At 43.9% G+C, this 19,132-nt stretch overlaps 1 long non-coding RNA gene across 1 annotated transcript; it reads left to right on the top strand.

Annotated features, from left to right (window-relative positions):
* Positions 1 to 1,390: 1,390 nt before the first annotated feature.
* LOC120716224 lies at positions 1,391 to 18,227 on the top strand. The gene is made up of 3 exons (XR_005691842.1): positions 1,391 to 1,656; positions 7,966 to 7,971; positions 18,217 to 18,227. It is a non-coding gene; the product is annotated as an uncharacterized LOC120716224 (long non-coding RNA).
* The last annotated feature ends 905 nt before the right edge of the window (positions 18,228 to 19,132 follow it).

Consider the following 19,132-nt stretch of genomic DNA (forward strand, 5'->3'; position numbering starts at 1 on the left):
TATTGTTTGGTTTGTCTATTTGTAAGCGTGCACATTTAGTTTACTTTTGCATGCATACCAGTTCATTACTTTGATTTTTGACTTACCTTTGTTTTTCTTTCCTCTTACCTGCCATGATCCCTGTGAGTTGCCAGACAAAACATGGCGGCCAGGGTTTAAAGCCCTTAAATACCAAGCGAGATAACTGGACCGCACCACCACTTCTTGCTGAAGGGGAGAATGTGTGTTTTCTTTAAATAAAAAACAGTATTTGTACTTAGTTAAATATTGAGTTTAAGGTTTAGTAGTTTTGATTTTCTTCTTTAATCTTTTGTTTGTTAACAAACCAGACTGTACATCATTGTTTGTTTACGACTGTGTTTTGTTTAGTTACCCCCTCGTGTGTCATAGTGGTCTGATCAGCCATTATATAAACCCCTGTGTGTCATTTCATGTTTAGGTCAGTCATGTTTGTTTGGGCAGTGATTTGGTTTGTTAAGTTTGCAGTGGTTGCCTGAGTTTAGTTTTGTTTCTTTTATGAGCTTAAGTTTATTACTTTTGTAAAAATAATTTTGGGGTTAAATAAATGGCAACTCTATTTTTCTATTAATTTCTGGTACTCCTCCTGCTTTTTCAACTCGGTCCATCACACTACTACTGTTTCAAATGTTAGTTTAAGTTATAGATATATATACACGCTACCAGTCAAATGTTTAGGCACACCTCCTTATTTAATGTATGTTTTTCTTTATTTGTACTACTTAATACATTGAAGATACAAACTGGAGACATCAAATATATGAATATATGGAATTATGTAGCAAAAAAAAAACTGGTAAAAAAAAAAAAGTTTTATATCACAGATTCCTCAAAGTAGCCACCCTTTGCTTTGTTGACAGCGCTGCAAACGCTCGGCCTTCTCTCAGTGAGCTTCATGCTGTAGTAACCTGACATGGTTTCACTTCACAGGTGTGCCTGTCAGGGTTCATTTGTTGCCTTCTTAATGAGGTTGGGACCATCAGTTGTGTTGTGCAGCAGTCAGGTTGGTACACAGCTGACAGCCCTCTTTGACAACTGTTAGAATTCATATTATGGCAAGAACCAATCAGCTAAGTAAAGAGAAACAACAGCCCATCATTACTTCAAGAACTGAAGGTCAGTCTGGAAAACTTGAATGTGCCCCAAGTGCAGTCGCAAAAACCATCAACCGCTACAATGAAACTGTCTCACCGGCCCAGGAAAGAAAGACCCAGAGTCACCTCTGCTGCTGAGGATAAATTCATCTGAGTCACCAACCTCAGAAATCACAAGTTAACAGCAGTTCAGATTAGAGCCCAGATAGATGCCACACAGAGCTCCAGTAGCAGACACATCTCTACATCAGCTGTTCAGAGGAGAAAAGGTGAACAGATGGTCTCTACATGCATGGTTCCCACCATGAAGCATGGAGGAGGAGGTGTGATGGTGTGGGGGTTGCATTGCAGGGATACAGTTGAGGATTTATTCAAAACTGAAGGCACACTGAACCATCATGGCTACCACAGCATCCTGCTGTGACACGCCATCTGATCTGGTTTGCATTTAGTTGGACCGTCATTTATTCTTCAACAGCACAATGACCCCAAACACACCTCCAGGCTGTGGCACAGCTGTTTGACCAAGAAGGAGAGTGATGGAGTGCTGACCAGATGGCCTGGCCTCCACAGTCACCTGACCTAAACCCAGTGATGGTTTGGGATGAGATGGACCGCAGAGTTGTTCACAAAGGACCAACAAGTGCTCAGCATCTCTGGGAACTCCTTCAAGACTGTTGGAAACCATTTCAGGAGACGACCTCATGAAGCTCATGGAGAGAATGCCAAGAGTGTGCAAAGCAAGAATCAAAGCAAAGGGGCTGTTAGGAAGAATCTAAAATATCAAATATGTTTTGAGTTATTTCACACTTTTTTTGTTTATAGCAAAGTTCCATATGTGTTCATTCATATTTTTTGATGCGTTCAGTGAGAATCTACAATGTAAACAGTCATGAAAATAAAGAAAAAACATTAAATGAGAAGCTGTGTCCAAACTTTTCACTTGTAGTACATACATTAAAACAAAGGAAAAAAACAAAGCTTGCAGAATTCTAATGAGCTTTATTCTTCAACACAGCATGAACTCTTTTAGGCAAGCTTTCTTATAATTTCTTTAAGCAGCCTTAAGAAATAGTTATCCGAGCTTCTTGAATGACAGTACTGTTGGCTGCCTTTTGTTCTATTCTCTGTCATGAGATGATCTCACTCTGCTTCAATCAAAATGCGGTCCTGGTTCTGGGGAGGCCATTCTCTGTCTTCTGCTGTGTGTTCTTCTGTACATGTATGCTTTAACTCTATTGACATTGTGTTTGGGATCATTTTCAGACTAAAAAATTAAGCTATTGCCAATCAGGTACTTCCCAGATGATATTGCATAATGGATCAAAGTTCAACATTACTTTTCTGTGTTCATAATTCCATTATTTTTGACAAGCTCCCCAATACCACTGGCAGCGCCTCCACCGTGGTTTCCACATGTCACTATGACTGTTTTACCTATTTCCTGTACATACTGTACATCAGTATCCTGTACATACTGATGATGATGACTTGAACCAAAAACAGCAAATCTATAAACAAAGAAAAACTTTGAGAAAACTTGCTGAAGACCAGGCTGGTTTTTGCAGCCGGCGAGCATCATCTAATCATACCTTCCCTATTTCAGTTACTGCTGGGGCGGAGAGGACGAGAGAGCTGCTGGAGCAGAGAGCACTGCAACGCGCTGAAGCGCACAGTGAAGAGCCACAGAGACATGGTGAATGAAATAAAAAGCAAAACACAAGCTTCTGAGTCTTGGCAGGTCCTCTGTGTTACAGGGAACAACTGAACATTTTGTCCTCAACGTTAATGTGATGGAAGCAGGAAAAATGGGCGAGCATAAGGATTTGAGTGAGTTTAACAAGGGCCAAATTTCTAAAACAGTGGGTCACAACATCTCCAAAACTGCAACTCTTGTGGCTTATTCTCAGTCTTCAGTCTGTTTGTATCTATCAAACTTGTCCAAGGAAGAAACAGAGATGAACCAGTGACTGGTCCATGAGCTGCCAAGGATTACTGATGCATGTGGGGAGCGAAGGCTTCCACGTGTGGTCTGATCAAACAGACGAGCTACTGTAGCCTAAATTGAGAGAAAAATTTAATGCTGGTTATAATAGAAAGGTGTCAGTTTGTATGGTGCTGCATGGCCACAGACCAGTCAGTGTGCCCATGCTGATTTCTGTCCACAATGTGTCTGTGAGCTGGAGCACAGAGCAACAAAAGAAGGTGGCCTAGTCTGATAAATCACATTTTCTTTTACATTAAATAAATAGCCAGGTTTTCTCTTTCAAAGTTATACTGCACCCTGCCACAAAGCAAAAACAGTTTAGGAATGATTTGAGGACAAACAGCAAGTTTGAGGTGTTGGTTTGGCCTCCAAATTCCCCAGATCTCAATCCAATGGATTAACGTGGTTTTCCCACGTTGTGGTTTATTCTCTGTGAGGTTTCTCTTGTGTGTTTGTCTCACTCCTGTGTCGCCAGTGTGACCTGTCTCTCTGTCCCTCAGTCTCTCCCCCTCTCCCCCTTTGAGTCTAAGTCTTGTCACTGTTTCTCTTACGTGTCTTCCCCTATTCGTCACCTTGTGTCTCATCTTTTGCCTCTGTTTGTTCATGTTGTGTTAAGCCTGTGTGTCTTAGGTCTATGTCCCCATGTTTCCTGTTTTATTTTGACAGTCTTGCGTCCCATGTTCAGTGTGTTCAGTTTTGCTTCCCACTGTGTCGTCGCACCTAATTGGTCCCAGCTGTTTCTCCACGTGTTTCCACTTCCCTGATCTCCCTCTTGTGTGTATATGTTGCATCAGTTTCGCCTTGGTCGGTGCAGCTGTGTTTCTCTTGTGAATCCTTCCTTGGCTTCCAAGGTGTTCTTGTGTTTCGGGTTTTGCATTTATTTATTTAGTTTTTGCCTCCTGTGGTCCTCACAAAAATACACACCATCTGCCGTCACCATGCGATTGTAATACCTACCTTGCAGCTTACAGGATTTAAACGATCTGTTGCTAACATCTTGGTGCCCGATATCACAGCATACCTTCAGCTGTCTAGAGAAGTCCATGCCTCGATGACTCAGGGCTGTTTTGGAAGCAAAAGGACAGGCAATACAATATTAGGCAAGTGGTCATAATTTTATGCCTGATTGGTTTGTTATATGGTTTGCATTTTATTTTTCTGTTTATTTACATCCTAAACTTTGGATTCTCTGAGTAGAGAAATGTCTGCCACATCGTCCAGCAAACCTTGACTGCAAATCTGTAGAAAACTGCTTACAGTTCCTAAATGCAGACAGGGTGAGGAAACAGTCTTCTTGTGGTTTTGTTTCCATGGGATGTTCACCGTCTGTCTCTGACATTCCTAATTATATTGTCCTTCAATTTGGAGGAAATGTTAGTGCTCACTCTAAATACTCCTACATCAAGCTGGTTTGAAGAACACCAGCTTGAAATCGTCCTGTGGCACAGGCCCAGATCAGTCAAATGTGGCATGTTTGGAGCTGAGACCAACTGACTGTTGTAGCAGAGTCCATGCTTACAGATACTGCTAATCATGCACCAATCAGTTACCTGATTAGCAGCACATTGGCCACCTAATACGAAGCACCAGTGGCAGAATGAGCTTTTCAGGATTGCCAGAAAAGATCTGACAAGTGGACACAAATACTCAACTCTTCTGTTCAAATGCATTTTCTTTATAAACGTGTTGCCATTTAATGGGTGTGGTGGGGCGTGATCTGCGGTGATCCATCCGACTACACTTCTTCTTCTTCTTCTGGTCTTACAGCCCCAAGCAACTGCTTTTACCAGTAGTTAGTGTTTTGCCCATTCTGACAATTTCTTTCTTGTTCTCCACAGAACCATCCAAGGTGTACTCTCAGGGGCAGGAGAACAAGATGAGAACAGCACCACCGAGGCTGGAGACAAAGCAATACTGGAAGAGCATATGGGAGAAGGACGCAACCCATAACGGCACTGCTCAGTGGCTAGTGAACATTGCCGCAGACCACAGCAACCTCCATAAAACTTCACAGTGGCAGACATCCAAGAAAGGTTCTCCAGTATGAAGTGTTGGGCAGCACCAGGCCCCCAGCATGATTCACACCAGCTGAAAAAGCTGACTGCACTCCATGAGCGTCTAGCAGTACAAATGTGTTCACTGAATACCTCAGGAATGAATAGCACACAGGAGAAATATATAGAATCAAAAGGAATATACAAAAACAGAGATGATTTTTAAATAGAAAGGTAGAAATTAGAGAAAAAGTTGCAAAGTGCTTGGAAGTAGTGCAAAGAAAAAGACTTGGTCTGACTAGAGTCCGTGTGTGTGAGTAGCTTGAGTTTGTGTCTCCTGAAGACCATTATGGCTTCTTTTCTTTTAAGGACGTTCACCATCAGGTTATTTTCTGAGCACCAACAGGACAATTTTTTCTCTGCCCTGTCTAATCTCCATCAGAGATGATCCCAGACATGGTGATGTTATCGGTATACTTGACAATGACGTTGGTTGGTTGGTTGGTTGGGTGGGTTGGTGTACGCTCCAATAAGAGGCTCCGAATGCAGCCCTGTGAGGATCTGTGCTTAGTGACAGTTGCACAAGGGCATGCTTCACAATGGTGCTCTATGAGGTTGGTGTGACCAGGCAGGCCGGAGAACATGTCTACAAATTGCTTTTGCAGTGCAGCAACATCCACTCTGTGGGTCTGTGTGAGATGGAGGGAGGCAGAAATGGTGGAACTTGCCAGCTCTGGCCCTAATCTCCTTCTTTCACCAGGCTCACTAGAGAAGCACACTTTGAGGAGGTTAAGGTGATATACCTGTGTGGCTCCTCCTTTGTCTGACTGCACAACCTTGTAGTAATGCCCCCTACTCCCTGTGTGACCACAAAGGGTCCTTGCCACTTGGCAAGTAATTTTTAGCTAGAAGAAGGGAGCAATACTAGTACTTTATGTCCCTGTTAAAATGAGTCTAGCCCCACTGTATTACGGGCACTGCTGCCGTTCCTTAGCCTGGAGAACATTCTGCCATGACAACCTACCCAAGCTTTGCTCTCAGGTCCAGAACACACTGAAATCCATTCTCAGCTGTCCTTGGGCCTTCCTCCCAGTCTTCTTAATTAGGTGCAACACTCCTTGCAGCTTCCTGCCGAACAGTAACTCAAAGGGAGACAATCCCATGGAGGCCTGGGGCACCTCCCACAGTGTGAACAACAGATGTTGCTCAGCGGCACTGCTTGGGAATATTGCATTGCATAAACCACAAGAAATAACAAACAAATTATTTCCCTTTGCACTGTGGTGAAATGGCCAAATGATTTCCATGCAAATGTTTTCCAACGCAACCTCAGTGGAAGGTAGTGGGCACTTTAGGAATGGCCTGCTGGTTCACCAGTTAGGGGTGGCTGTGGCTCAGGTGGTAGAGCAGATCAGCTACTGATCAGAAGGTTGGTGGTTTGATCCTTGGCTTCCCCAGTCTGCATACCAAATGCAGATACTAACCCCAAGTTGCCCTCCGATGCGTTCATCGGAGTATGAATGTGTGTGAATGTAGTTTAGTTTGCACTTGAGTTTAGAAGTGCTTTTATGAGTGGGTGTGAATCGGTGAATGAGGCATGTTGTATAGAGCGCTTTGAGTACTCCGGGAGAGTAGAAAAGCGCTGTATAAGAATCAGTCCATTTACCATTCAGGGCAGGACGCTCACCACCGGCACACGTTCCCCCAGATCCCCCGACTCAGGCCATTATTCGCTCCAGAGTTTTTTCATATCTCATATACACCGCCATGGTGTATTAGTGAGGCACATGGAAAAACATTTCCTTTTGCAATATCTTATTTAAATTTTTCAAATCAGAAAAACCCCATCAACAAACAAATACAGCTCAGGTGCTCAGACAAGAAGACGAGAAATAGCACAGTAATAATAAGAACTACCAGTATCCAGAGTAAATCAAATATCATGAATATGTAACAAACAGAGGCTGTGGAGGAGCTTCGCACGTGTTTGGAGTCTACAGACTGGGACACAATGAAGGCTGCTTCTAACAGCTTGGACGAGTTTACGGACACTGTCACCTCCTATATCCACTTCTGTGAGGACAGCGTTGTGCCATCACACACCAGGGTGAGTTATAACAATGACAAACCCTGGTTTACTCCTAAACTCAAAAAGCTGTGGCTGGAAAAGAGAAAGGCATTCAGAAGCGGAGACAGGGACTGCTACAGAGAGGCCAAGTACAGGTTCACTAAAGAAGTGGACGTTGCTAAACATCAGCACTCTGAGAAGATGCAGCAGCAGATCTCAGAGAATGACTCGGCCTCTGTGTGGAAAGGTTTTAGGAATATCACCAACTACAAGCCTAAAACCCCCCACTCCACTGATGACTTGCTATTAGCCAACACCCTCAACGACTTTTACTGCCGTTTTGACGAGCCATCAGGCAGCCTTCACACCTCCAACGGCCCCAACAATAGAGACACTTTGGACACTCATTCCCCCACCTCTCCCCCCTCCATAGAGCCATCACCACCTTCAAACACTTCACCTACAACACCCCCCTCCTCACCCCACACAAAAGAGGATTTCACACCACTTCCTCCCACCACAACTCTTCATATTCATGAAGAAGGTGTGAGGAAGCAGTTTAAGAACCTGAATGCTCGGAAAGCTCCTGGCCCAGACGGTGTGTCTCCTGCCACCCTCAGACACTGTGCAAACGAGCTGGCCCCAGTGTTTTCTGGCATTTTCAACTCCTCACTGCAGGCATGTCATGTGCCTGCCTGCTTCAAGTCCTCTACCATAATCCCTGTCCCCAAGAAACCTAGGATCACTGGACTAAATGACTACAGACCCGTGGCTCTGACATCTGTGGTCATGAAGTCTTTTGAGCGCCTGGTTCTCTCCTATCTCAAGACCCTCACGGCCCCCCTCCTGGACCCCCTGCAGTTTGCATACAGAGCCAACAGGTCTGTAGATGACGCCATCAACATGGCCCTACACTTCATCCTGCAGCATCTGGACTCCCCAGGAACCTACGCCAGGATCCTGTTTGTGGACTTCAGCTCTGCCTTCAATACCATCCTTCCAGACCATCTCCGAGGCAAGCTTTCCCAGATGAATGTGCCTGATCCCATCTGCCGGTGGATCACTGACTTCCTGACGGACAGGAAACAGCATGTGAGGCTGGGAAAGAATGTCTCGGACTCCCGGACCATCAGCACCGGCTCCCCTCAGGGCTGTGTTCTTTCTCCCCTGCTCTTCTCCCTGTATACTAACTGCTGCACCTCCACCCACCAGTCTGTCAAGCTAATCAAGTTTGCAGATGACACCACCGTTATTGGACTCATCTCGGACGGGGATGAGTCTGCCTACAGGAGGGAGGTTGAACGTCTGGTGTCCTGGTGCAGCCACAACAACCTGGTGCTGAATGCCCAGAAGACAGTGGAGATTATTGTGGACTTCAGGAAGCACACAGCTCCACTCCCCCCCATCATCCTGACTGACACCCCCATCACCTCTGTGGACTCATTCCGCTTCCTGGGTACCACCATCACCCAGGACCTGAAGTGGGAGCCCACCATCACCTCCGTCATTAAGAAAGCCCAGCAGAGGATGTACTTCCTGAGGCAGCTGAAGAAATTCAACCTGCCAACACGGACGATGATGCAATTCTACACTGCAGTCATCGAGTCCATCCTCACCTCCTCCATCACCGTGTGGTACGCTGGAGCCACTATCAGGGACAAACAGAGACTGCAGCGTGTTGTGCGCTCTGCTGAGAAGGTGATTGGCTGCAGACTCCCATCTCTGCAGGACCTGTACACCTCCACCTCCTTAGCACTTTTAATTCTTATTCTCATTTTTATTTTCATGTCTATTTAAGCTTAATTTATAACAGTAGGTTTGCACTGAAGCACCGCAGCAATTTCCTAATGTTGTAAACCCGCTCAACATTTGGCAATAAAACCCTTTCTGATTTCTGATTCTGATTCAGAGAAACCGCAGCACCATGGTACATGTTTGACTGGCACTTGCGTAGTTGCAGCAATAGTTCTGAAACATATGCAGCCAAAAACTGCAATTTCTTGATTGGGTGGGATGAAGATTCCATAAGCTTTAGAGTACCAATCAAATATTCTGGACCAGAAATTAGTCAATGAGGGACAATGCCAAAAAGCATGAGCCAGTGTGCTATCTGATATTTTACATCTGTCACATATGGGGGAAGTCAAAGAGTAAATTTTGTGTAGTCGAGCCTTGGAGTAATGCAGCCGATGGACAACTTTAAATTGTATTAATTGATGTCTGCTGTTAACAGAGCAGGAATGAATTTTTGATAAGCACTTGTCCCACATTTATTCCGATATTTCTATATCCAGTTTCTCCCTCCAAGCATCTCTTATCCTCGTAGTCCGCGCCTCAACACTGTCATCAAACAAATGTACAACTGTAGAAATCAGATGTTTGGAGTAAGGAGGGCCCAGGAGCACATTAAAAAGTTGTGTTCATTTGTAATATCTTGATAATTCTTGATATTGGATTGCACAAAATGCCTAATTTGTAGGTAACGGTAAAAATGTGAATGTGAGTTTAGCAGCTCAAGGAAACCTCTAATTTGGTTTAAAATACGCACAGATTGTTTTGGAACAAAACTTTCTTAAAACTGTCAGCCTCCCGCACTCTTGAGAAAAGCAGGGCCTCTAAAGAGGAGTCCCTTACTACGTCAGCCTCCATTTTAACCCAAAGGGGGGTGTTAGAATTACTAAGATCTGGGGACGTCTGGTGCCAGAAGGACAACGCTCGTAGATTTGCAGCCCAGTAATAATGTTTGAATATTGGTAAACTCAGATCTCCCTTCAGTTTGGATTTGTGTACATGTAGTTTCAAAATTTTAGGATTCTTGTTGTTCCATATCTAAGAAGTGATAATTGAGTTCAATTCCTTGGAGAAAGAGGAAGTGAGATAAATAGGAAGGTTCTGGCAAATATATAAAAATCTAGGAAGAGAGACCATTTTTATGGAATTTATACGACCAATCATGGATAAGGAAAGAATTTCTCGACGGCTTTTTTCACAATCAACTGGGTGTGTTCCTCTTCCATGCGAGCATCACAACTCACTTGTCACCTGTCCCTCGCCATCACAGATGGTTTGGTGTTTGGTGGACTAAGGTTCAGAGTTCACCATGGCCTGGCGTATTCCCCTTGGCAACTTACCGGAATGCTGTTCATCCCTCCTGGACCAGAGGAAGGTGTTAGGGCCCTGGTGAAAACAATATCACTTTTGTGGAAAATTCATTCTCAAAAACTGTACTGTGGGGGAAAAAAAAGACATGATGAGTTGGCCTTGATGTTTCTATCAACAAAAGTAAGAAACTGAGATTCTTGGTCCACCCAGTTCTCAGGAGAAGGCAGCAGCAGGGAGAATCCATGGCTCATGGCTATATTTGACATCAGACGTCAGCAGGGCAGGTTTTCTTGTTGGCAGAGTTAAGACCACATCTGAGGAGGCAGAGAATTATTTTCGATAGCCAGCTGGCCAGGTGTAGCATCTAGCAGTGTGTTTCAGATGAAATAGCATTATTTTACAATTTCCACTTCATTGTATATTCAGTCCCGGTGCACAATTTGTTACGAGCACACTTGTTGCCAAATGTAGTGATCTTGTCACAAGCGATGGCAGGGACTCAAGTGAAGAGCAGAATTCAGTTCCAAAACAAGAGTTTTATTTACACAATTACCAGGTGCAGAATATATACAGTGGGGGAATTTGGGGGTTCCTAGGGTCCAGGGGGGAAAATCCGGGAAGGGGAAGCTCTCTCCTCACACGTGCTCTCTTCTCCACACACGTCCACACAGTGGGTAGGTTACGGGTCCGGGAAAACTAGTCACAAGAAAGATCGGTTAAGCTGAATCACAGATTTACCCACAAAAACTTTACTGAGGCTAGAGATTTTGCAGATTTTATGTGTCTGGTGTGCAAAAGGCTTATTTCTCTAGTAGACAGCTCAGGACTATTAGATTACTACACCAGTGTTACTTCAGCAGTCAGAAACTACAAATAAAAATTTGAATCCCACCAGGAAATTAAACAGATAAAATATAAACAGATGAATAATGCTGTAATTTAAACATGGATGATGTCACTTTTTAAACAGCTATGTTGTTTGTTCATTATTAAGTTTCAAGAATGGGAACATGAGACTTTTGAAAAATTTAAGAATATTTCAGTGCAGTTCTCTAAAACGATCCTGTTGTTGGACACTAACAGTCATGCCATTCCCAAGTAACTGGTGCTTAATGTGCTTGTTACGGTAGGCTAGATTGCTGGCAGGAGCTCCCTGTCTGTGAAACAGAAAAACATCACACAATGAAATATTTTTCAGCGTTTTTCAAAACAACACAAATTTTACTGTTTCCATTTGTACTTGAGTAAATGTAAATGTGACTGTCATGGGCATGGAAAACCCTAGACCGGTTCCCAGTCTGTTGCAGGGCTAACACAACCATTCCCACTAGATTGAGCCAATGTTACATTTTAGTACTGATTAACTCTGGTTAATGTAAGTTAGCCAGGCCCATGATGCACTGAGAGTTTCTCCTTCTCTCACCTCATGTGTATAACACCATTTGTTTATACACCACTTTCCATTAAATTAATAGTTAATAATCTCTGGCTCTCTTCCACAAAGGGTCTTTTGTCCTGTCTCCCTCCCCTCAGCCACCACTGGTCATGGCCCATGGCCGCCCCTTCCTGATCCTGGTTTTTCCTTTCCTCTGTCACCAAAGTGCTTTCTCATAGGACAGGGGTCAGCAACCTTTCACATCCAAAGAGCCATTTGGACCCGGTTTCCACGCAAACAAAAACACTGGGAGCCGCAAATACCTTTTGACATCTAAAATGAAGATAACACTGTATATATTGTTTTTTACCTTTATGCTTTGTGTGAACAACTAAGGTGTGTTGCTTATGAAATCCTTGAAGTGCTAATGAGAAAATTACATTTTATTTATGTAATTAACAGATTTTGAACTCTTAAAGAAATATAACAAAAGGAAAGACACCAGCTGAACTAAAATGATCCAGCAAACAAAAACTGTTGTGAGCTGCCACCCTTATATCGCCTTTGGGCTTTTGGAGCCTTGACCTGACTTTTTAAAAAAAATTATTGGAAAAAAGCACTATGCTGCTAAAAGATGAAAAATAGATATTTGCAAAATTCTGCCTAAATATGTATTTTACCTGGTTAATATGTGTGGCGGGGCGTGGTCTGCAGCGCCGCTGCAGGGGAGGCGGATGCAGCTGAGCGGCACCCGCAATCACGCCTCGCCGCCTTAACGTCTGTGCTATCTATGCTGTTGTGTTGGTATGTGTCGGGCTGTGAGCTGAAAAGCTACAGCCGGCTGTAAGTGTACAGCAACCGTGTGTGAAAAGTGGTCAATAGAGAGATGCTGAAAAGCGTGTTTATGCAAACATTGTCGGGTCTGCCGTGATATGTTTACAATGGAAATTCTGCTCCTGAACCTCTGCGCACAGCGTCTGCAAATCGGGGCTGTACAAAGTCACTTTTATCTTTACGCAGGACTGTAAGCTGTCATCTGTGAGGCGTGAGCGGTGTTTGTTTTTAACATAGTTCACGGAGGAGAATAGCTGCTGACATAATGTGGATCCATAATTGGCCTACCTGGGGTTGAAAGTCTGGATAAATGCACGGCGTTTCGGCGGGTACACCGGCTTCCGCGAGTGTGACGCTTATTTTGAGCGATGAAAAAATAATAGAATATAATTGTATTTTTATATTTCAATATCACAATAATCTTCCAACTTAGAACTACAAGTTAAAAAAAGAACTAACATAAATAAATTACACTTCAGCTAAATACTTCTAATTTATTTTCCCAAACCACGCGGAGCTGCACTATAAGGACTAAAGAGCCGCAGGTTGCCGACCCCTGTCATAGGGGGTCGTCTAATTGTTCTGCTTTCTCTGTGTTACTGTAGTTTTTGGTGCTATATAAATAAAACCTGATTGAATTGAACTGAACATTAACCAGCACCATAAACAGTATGTTGTACAATCATTCTGAACTCAGATAGATAGAAGCACTATTCCTCTTTTAGTGCTTCTAAATAAGGATTCGCTGTGCTCGTCATAATGAGAGCGTAATAAAAAATGTTTCACATTGCACATAATGTAGGACATTTTATTACAATAGCTTTAGTCTGAGCACTTGAAAAGCAGCATTCTCTCCTGACCTCTTGTGGCTGAGTTGGAAAAATATGCTCTAAATGACACTTCCAAGCATTCACTTATCGATAAGTCTCTATTTGGAGATAAAAGTGATGAGTTGGAGCTCATGTGCAGTGGCCCTAAAGATCTCTGGTGATATACTTGCAACATGTGAATTCATTATCAGTACAATGCACTGATGTAACAGTTTACGTTTCTGATTTAAAGAGCCGCACATTCAAACTCACGTGTGTGTGTGTGTGTGTGTGTGTGTGTGTGTGTGTGTGTGTGTGTGTGTGTGTGTGTGTATTTAAAAATCGTGAGCATGTGGAGGTGGATATTCGGTGGTAGGGTGGAAGGGGGCGTTGGGGGAAGGGTCTGACCTTGCCTTCTTTCTGCTCCTCTGTTTGCCTTCAGAGGTTTTGTGTTGGAGCCGAGTTCTGCCTGTATTTTTTTTCACTGCTCTCCTTCCGGATAAATATCTTTTACAAGTTTCAGGGACATTCACTTTAGCTTCTGACTCAGACACGATAACAACCTGCGTTACCAAGGCAACTTGAAGGCCAGTACTGCTAATGTAGAACTGCATGGATGGAGAAAGAGAGATGCTTGTCTATTGGTGTCTTTTGTCTGGAGTTTCCTCTGGAGTGAATTGATTAACTGGAGGTGATAAAGGCTTGTGAACACTGCCCTGAAAAGACAGCTGAGATGAGACACTTTCTGTCCAGCTACAGAGTCTGAATATGTCTGATTTTTTTTTATTTTGTTTTTAACCAGTGGATACATGAAAAATGACACAAAATATAATTTCATTAATATGCAATACAAAAATGTAATTAAAAAAACTCCAATCCAGAAGAAAACTAATGTTGTTTTTCGCAAAATGAGTGAGATAGGCTGTCTATATGGAGGAAACTGGCTCAGAAAAATACAACACACCATAATTTAAAGTCTTCCAGCCTAAACAATCACGCAATTATTTGTTTATGGCAGAGAGGCTGCAAATGTTCCATATATACAGTGTTTAAAATTCCTGTTGAAATCAAAAGAACAAAACCATTTCTGACGTGTTATGGAAAAGTTTTGATAGGTGAAGGAACAAATGCTCCTCAGTTGGGTTTGAGTAAAGCCCATTTTTGGCTTTAAATAAGCCCATTATCACAGTTTGCAGACCCTTGTCTCTATGGTTGCAATAAAAGAAAACATGGTTAAGGCTATAGGTTGCCCATAGTTACATTCACATGGATGTAATCTCTCAATTAAAACGACAACAAAAATATAAAGTTTTGCTGGATATTGGCAGTTATCTCGGTCCTCATTATCAGTGAAAAGCTGGATCTGTATCTGTATAAACAAAATATAAAAGACAGATAAAGCCACCATGATACTTTCTTGACTCAGCATTTTAAAGCCCCAAAGTTAGCATTTTATGTTACTCCACATCACCTAAGATGCATTGTTGCATCTAGCTGTCCCATCTGTCCTAGTTTTGTCTGTGTGTTTTGTCATCAGCCATCAGCCTCTCCTGTGAGGAGAAACAACTTAAACACAAAAGAAAATCACAAAGAGAGAACAAAAAGTATCCACATCTGCACCAAAGAGTAAAACAGTGAAATGTGGATTATTAAACACTAGGTCTCTCTCTCTTCCAAGTCTTTGTTAGTACATGAATTAATAATTGTTCAACAAATCGATTTACCTTACTCTTGCCTCAACACCAGCCTATCAATCAACCAAAGACCCAGACAGACTTTTAATTCATTTGAAAGCCTGATGCTTAGCCTTGTCCACCCCAGCTGGAAAACTGAAAAAAAAAACAGGCCTATTTGTTATCATCTATCGTCCACCTGGGCCTTACACAGAGTTTCTGTCTGATTTCTCAGACTTTTTACCTGATTTAGTTCTCAGCTCAGATAAAATAATTATTGTGGGTGATGTAGATGCTAAGAATGACAGCCTCGACATGGCATTTAATCTGTTATTAGACTCAGTTGGCTTCTCTCAAAATGTAAAAGAACCCACCCATCACTTTAATCACACTCTAGATCTTGTGTTAACATATGGAATAGAAACTGAACATTTAACAGTGTTTCCTGAAAACCCTCTCCTGTCTGATCATTTCCTGATAACATTTACATTTACAATAATTGTTTACACAGCGGTGGAGAGTAGACTTTATCAAAGTAGATGTCTTTCTGAAAGTGCTGTAACTAAGTTTAAGAATATAATCCACCCACTGTTATCATCTTCAATGGCCTGTACCAACATAGAGCAGAGCAGCTACCTGAACGCTACTCCAACAGAGGTCGATCATCTTGTTAATAATTTTACCTCCTCACTACGTACGACTCTGGATACTGTAGCTCCGTTGAAAACTAAGGTCTCAAATCAGAAGTACCTGACTCCGTGGTATAATTCTCAAACACATAGCCTAAAGCAGATAGCTCGTAAGCTGGAGAGGAAATGGCTAACTATAGGCCAATCTCCAACCTTCCTTTCATATCAAACATCCTTGAAAGAGTAGTTGTCAAACAGCTAGCAGATCATCTGCAGAGGAATTATTAGGAGTTGGTGGGCATGTGTGTTGTTGTTCCTGGGTTTTGTTTCCCTTTTCGGCACAGGTAGGCGGGGCGGTGCTTGATGGCATTCCGGCACACCTGCGGTGCATCGGACGTCATCAGTGGGAGCATTTATGGAGTTGTGTGTGACGGATGTCTGGTGTCGGAGTTTTGTTGCTTCCACAAGTGGTAACGTGTTTTTGCAAGATGAATGAGCTTCTGAGCTGCATGTTTTAATAGAATAGAATAGAATAGAATTCAACTTTATTGTCATTGCACATGCACAGGTACAGGGCAACGAAATGCAGTTTGCATCCATCCAGAAGTGCTTTAGTGATATAGATATATTACAATATATATTAGCAATAATATAGATATGTGAGTATATTACAGAAATGGGTCTATTATGGTATGTTATAATGTACACGGTATGAAGTATGTTGTGAATATTCTATAACTATAAGTATGTACAGGCTGTAGTGAGTACAAGCTATGAACAGGATATAAATATGAAAAACTATACAGAATATGAAATAAATAACTTTACAGAATCTGAGATATACAGCTATACAGAAATGGGAACTATGCAAGTTGTAAACAGTTGTAGGATTAAAGATTATCGAATGTACAGAATGATTATTTACACGGAGCTATACAGTAGTGCAGTTAAGATAAGTGAGGGTGTAGATAGTTTCTACAGAGGCTATATAAAGTGCTAGTGGTTGTGAGTGGTGGTTCAGTCCATGTTATTATTGTGTGTTTGAGGGTACAGTTGTCCATTGTGGGTGTGTGTATGTTCAGTCCATGAGTTTAACGTGGGTCAGATGTCAGGAGGCAGAGTTCAGGAGTCTGACAGCTGTGGGGAAGAAGCTGTTCCGGTACCTGGTGGTCTTAGTCCGGAGGCTCCTGTAGCGCCTCCCAGAGGGCAGGAGGGTGAAGAGTCCATGCGATGGGTGACTGGGGTCTCTGATGATTTTCCCAGCCCTTTTCAGACACCGCTTCCTGTAGATGTCTTTTATGGCAGGAAGTGGTGCTCCGGCGATGCGCTGGGCAGTTTTCACGACCCTCTGCAACGCCTTCCGGTCTGAGGCAGAGCAGTTCCCGTACCAGACTGTTATACAGTTGGTCAGGATGCTCTCGATGGTGCAGTGATAGAAGTTCACCAGGATGTCTGAGGACAGGTGGTTCTTCCTCAGAGTCCTCAAGAAGAAGAGGCGCTGGTGAGCCTTCTTGACCAGCTTGGAGCAGTTGGTCGTCCAGGTGAGATCCTCGGAGATGTGGACTCCCAGGAACTTGAAGCTGCTCACACGCTCCACAGCCGTCCCCTTAATGTGGATGGGTGGATGTGGGTCAGCATTCCTCCTGTAGTCCACGATGAGCTCCTTGGTCTTCTCGGTGTTAAGCAGCAGGTTGTTTCTGTCGCACCACTCAGCCAGACGATCCACCTCCTCCCTGTAGGCGGCCTCATCGTTGTCACTGATGAGGCCAATCACCGTGGTGTCATCTGCAAACTTAATGATGGTGTTGGAACCATCAGCAGGTCTGCAGTCGTGGGTGAAGAGGGAGTAGAGGAAAGGGCTCATCACACAGCCTTGTGGTACACCGGTGTTCATTGTGATGGTAGATGAGCAGCGGTTATCCAGCCGGACATGTTGGGGGCGGTTGGTCAGGAAGTCCAGTAACCATTTGCAGATGAGGGAACTGATGCCCAGGTCTGTCAGTTTCCTGATGAGTTGTGAGGGGTGGATTGTATTGAATGCTGAACTGAAGTCTATAAACAGCATTCTGGCGTAGGTGTTGTTGTTGTCCAGGTGTGAGAGGACAGAGTGCAGTGCGATGGAGACTGCATCCTCTGTGTTCCTGTTCTGGCGGTATGCGAATTGGTGGGGGTCCAGGGTGGCGGGGAGACAGGATTTGAAGTGTGCTAGGACCAGTTGCTCTAAGCACTTAGTGATGATGGGGGTGAGTGCTACTGGGCGGTAATCATTGAGGCAAGATGGGTTGGAGTTTTTGGGTATCGGGACGATGGAGGTGGATTTGAAGCAGGCCGGTACCACAGCGTGGGCCAAGGACAGATTGAATATGTCTGTGAGCACTCCTGCAAGCTCCCCAGAACACGCTCTGAGAACACGCCCGGGGATGCCATCAGGGCCTGCAGCCTTGTGGACATTGATCCTGCTCAGCACCGCTCCTACATCGGTGGGGGAGAGAGTCAGAGGTTGGTGGTCTGGCGTCATGTCTGCTTTGGTTGTGGTTGTGGGGTTCCCTTGCTCAAAACGAGCATAAAAGTTGTTGAGCTCGTTGAGGAAGGAGACATCAGAGGATGCGGGGGAGGGTTTGGTGGTCCTGTAGTCTGTGATGGTCTGGATCTAAGATCTGTCTCCTGCCTGTTCTCCCTCTGCACTAGCCTGTCTCGCCGCCTGCTCGCCTGCCTGTTTCTTTTGTGTTGGCCTCCTTGGATCTGTGACGGAGATTTACCTCACACCGGCCTGTGACCACTGCCCATACCTGTATTTCTGTGTTTCAAGTAAGCTCTCCAACTCTCCCCGTCCACTTAAGTTTAACTCTCGACTTTCAACGTTATCCCCTAACTCTGTTTGTCCCTCGTCCTCAGGTAGCTCCGGTGCGCCATCTATCCTCCTGCATACCTTGGCTCCGTTTCATCCCCTCGGCTCTGTCGCCTCGCACATTTACCCTGTCACTGTATATGGTAAATGGCCTGCATTTGTATAGCGCTTTTCTAGTCCCTAAGGACCCCAAAGCACTTCACACTACATTCAGTCATTCACACTCACATTCACACACTGGCGATGGCAAGCTACTGCCCTGGGGCGCACTGACAGAGGCGAGGCTGCCGGACACTGGCGCCACCGGGCCCTCTGACCACCACCAGTAGGCAAACATGGGGTTAGTATCTTGCCCAAGGATATTTAGCATGCAGCCAGGGATCGAACCACCGACCTTCTGATTAGCAGCTGACCTGCTCTGCCACCTGAGCTACAGCCACCCGTATAGCCCCTTCCCTTGTAAATATTCCCCTATCACTGTAAATAAATCTGCATCACCGCTATCCCGAGCTCGTGTGTGTTTCTGCCACTAAATCCACCTGTTTAAATTCCCTTAACAAGAATGGCTTATTTGAAGAGTTTCAGTCAGGTTTCAGAGCTCATCACAGCACAGAAACAGCTTTAGTGAAGGTTACAAATGATCTTCTTATGGCCTCTGACAGTGGACTCATCTCTGTGCTTGTCCTGCTAGACCTCAGTAC

The sequence above is a fragment of the Simochromis diagramma genome, unplaced genomic scaffold (assembly GCF_900408965.1).
Source record: "Simochromis diagramma unplaced genomic scaffold, fSimDia1.1 OVJJ01000466.1, whole genome shotgun sequence".
NCBI lineage: Eukaryota > Metazoa > Chordata > Actinopteri > Cichliformes > Cichlidae > Simochromis > Simochromis diagramma.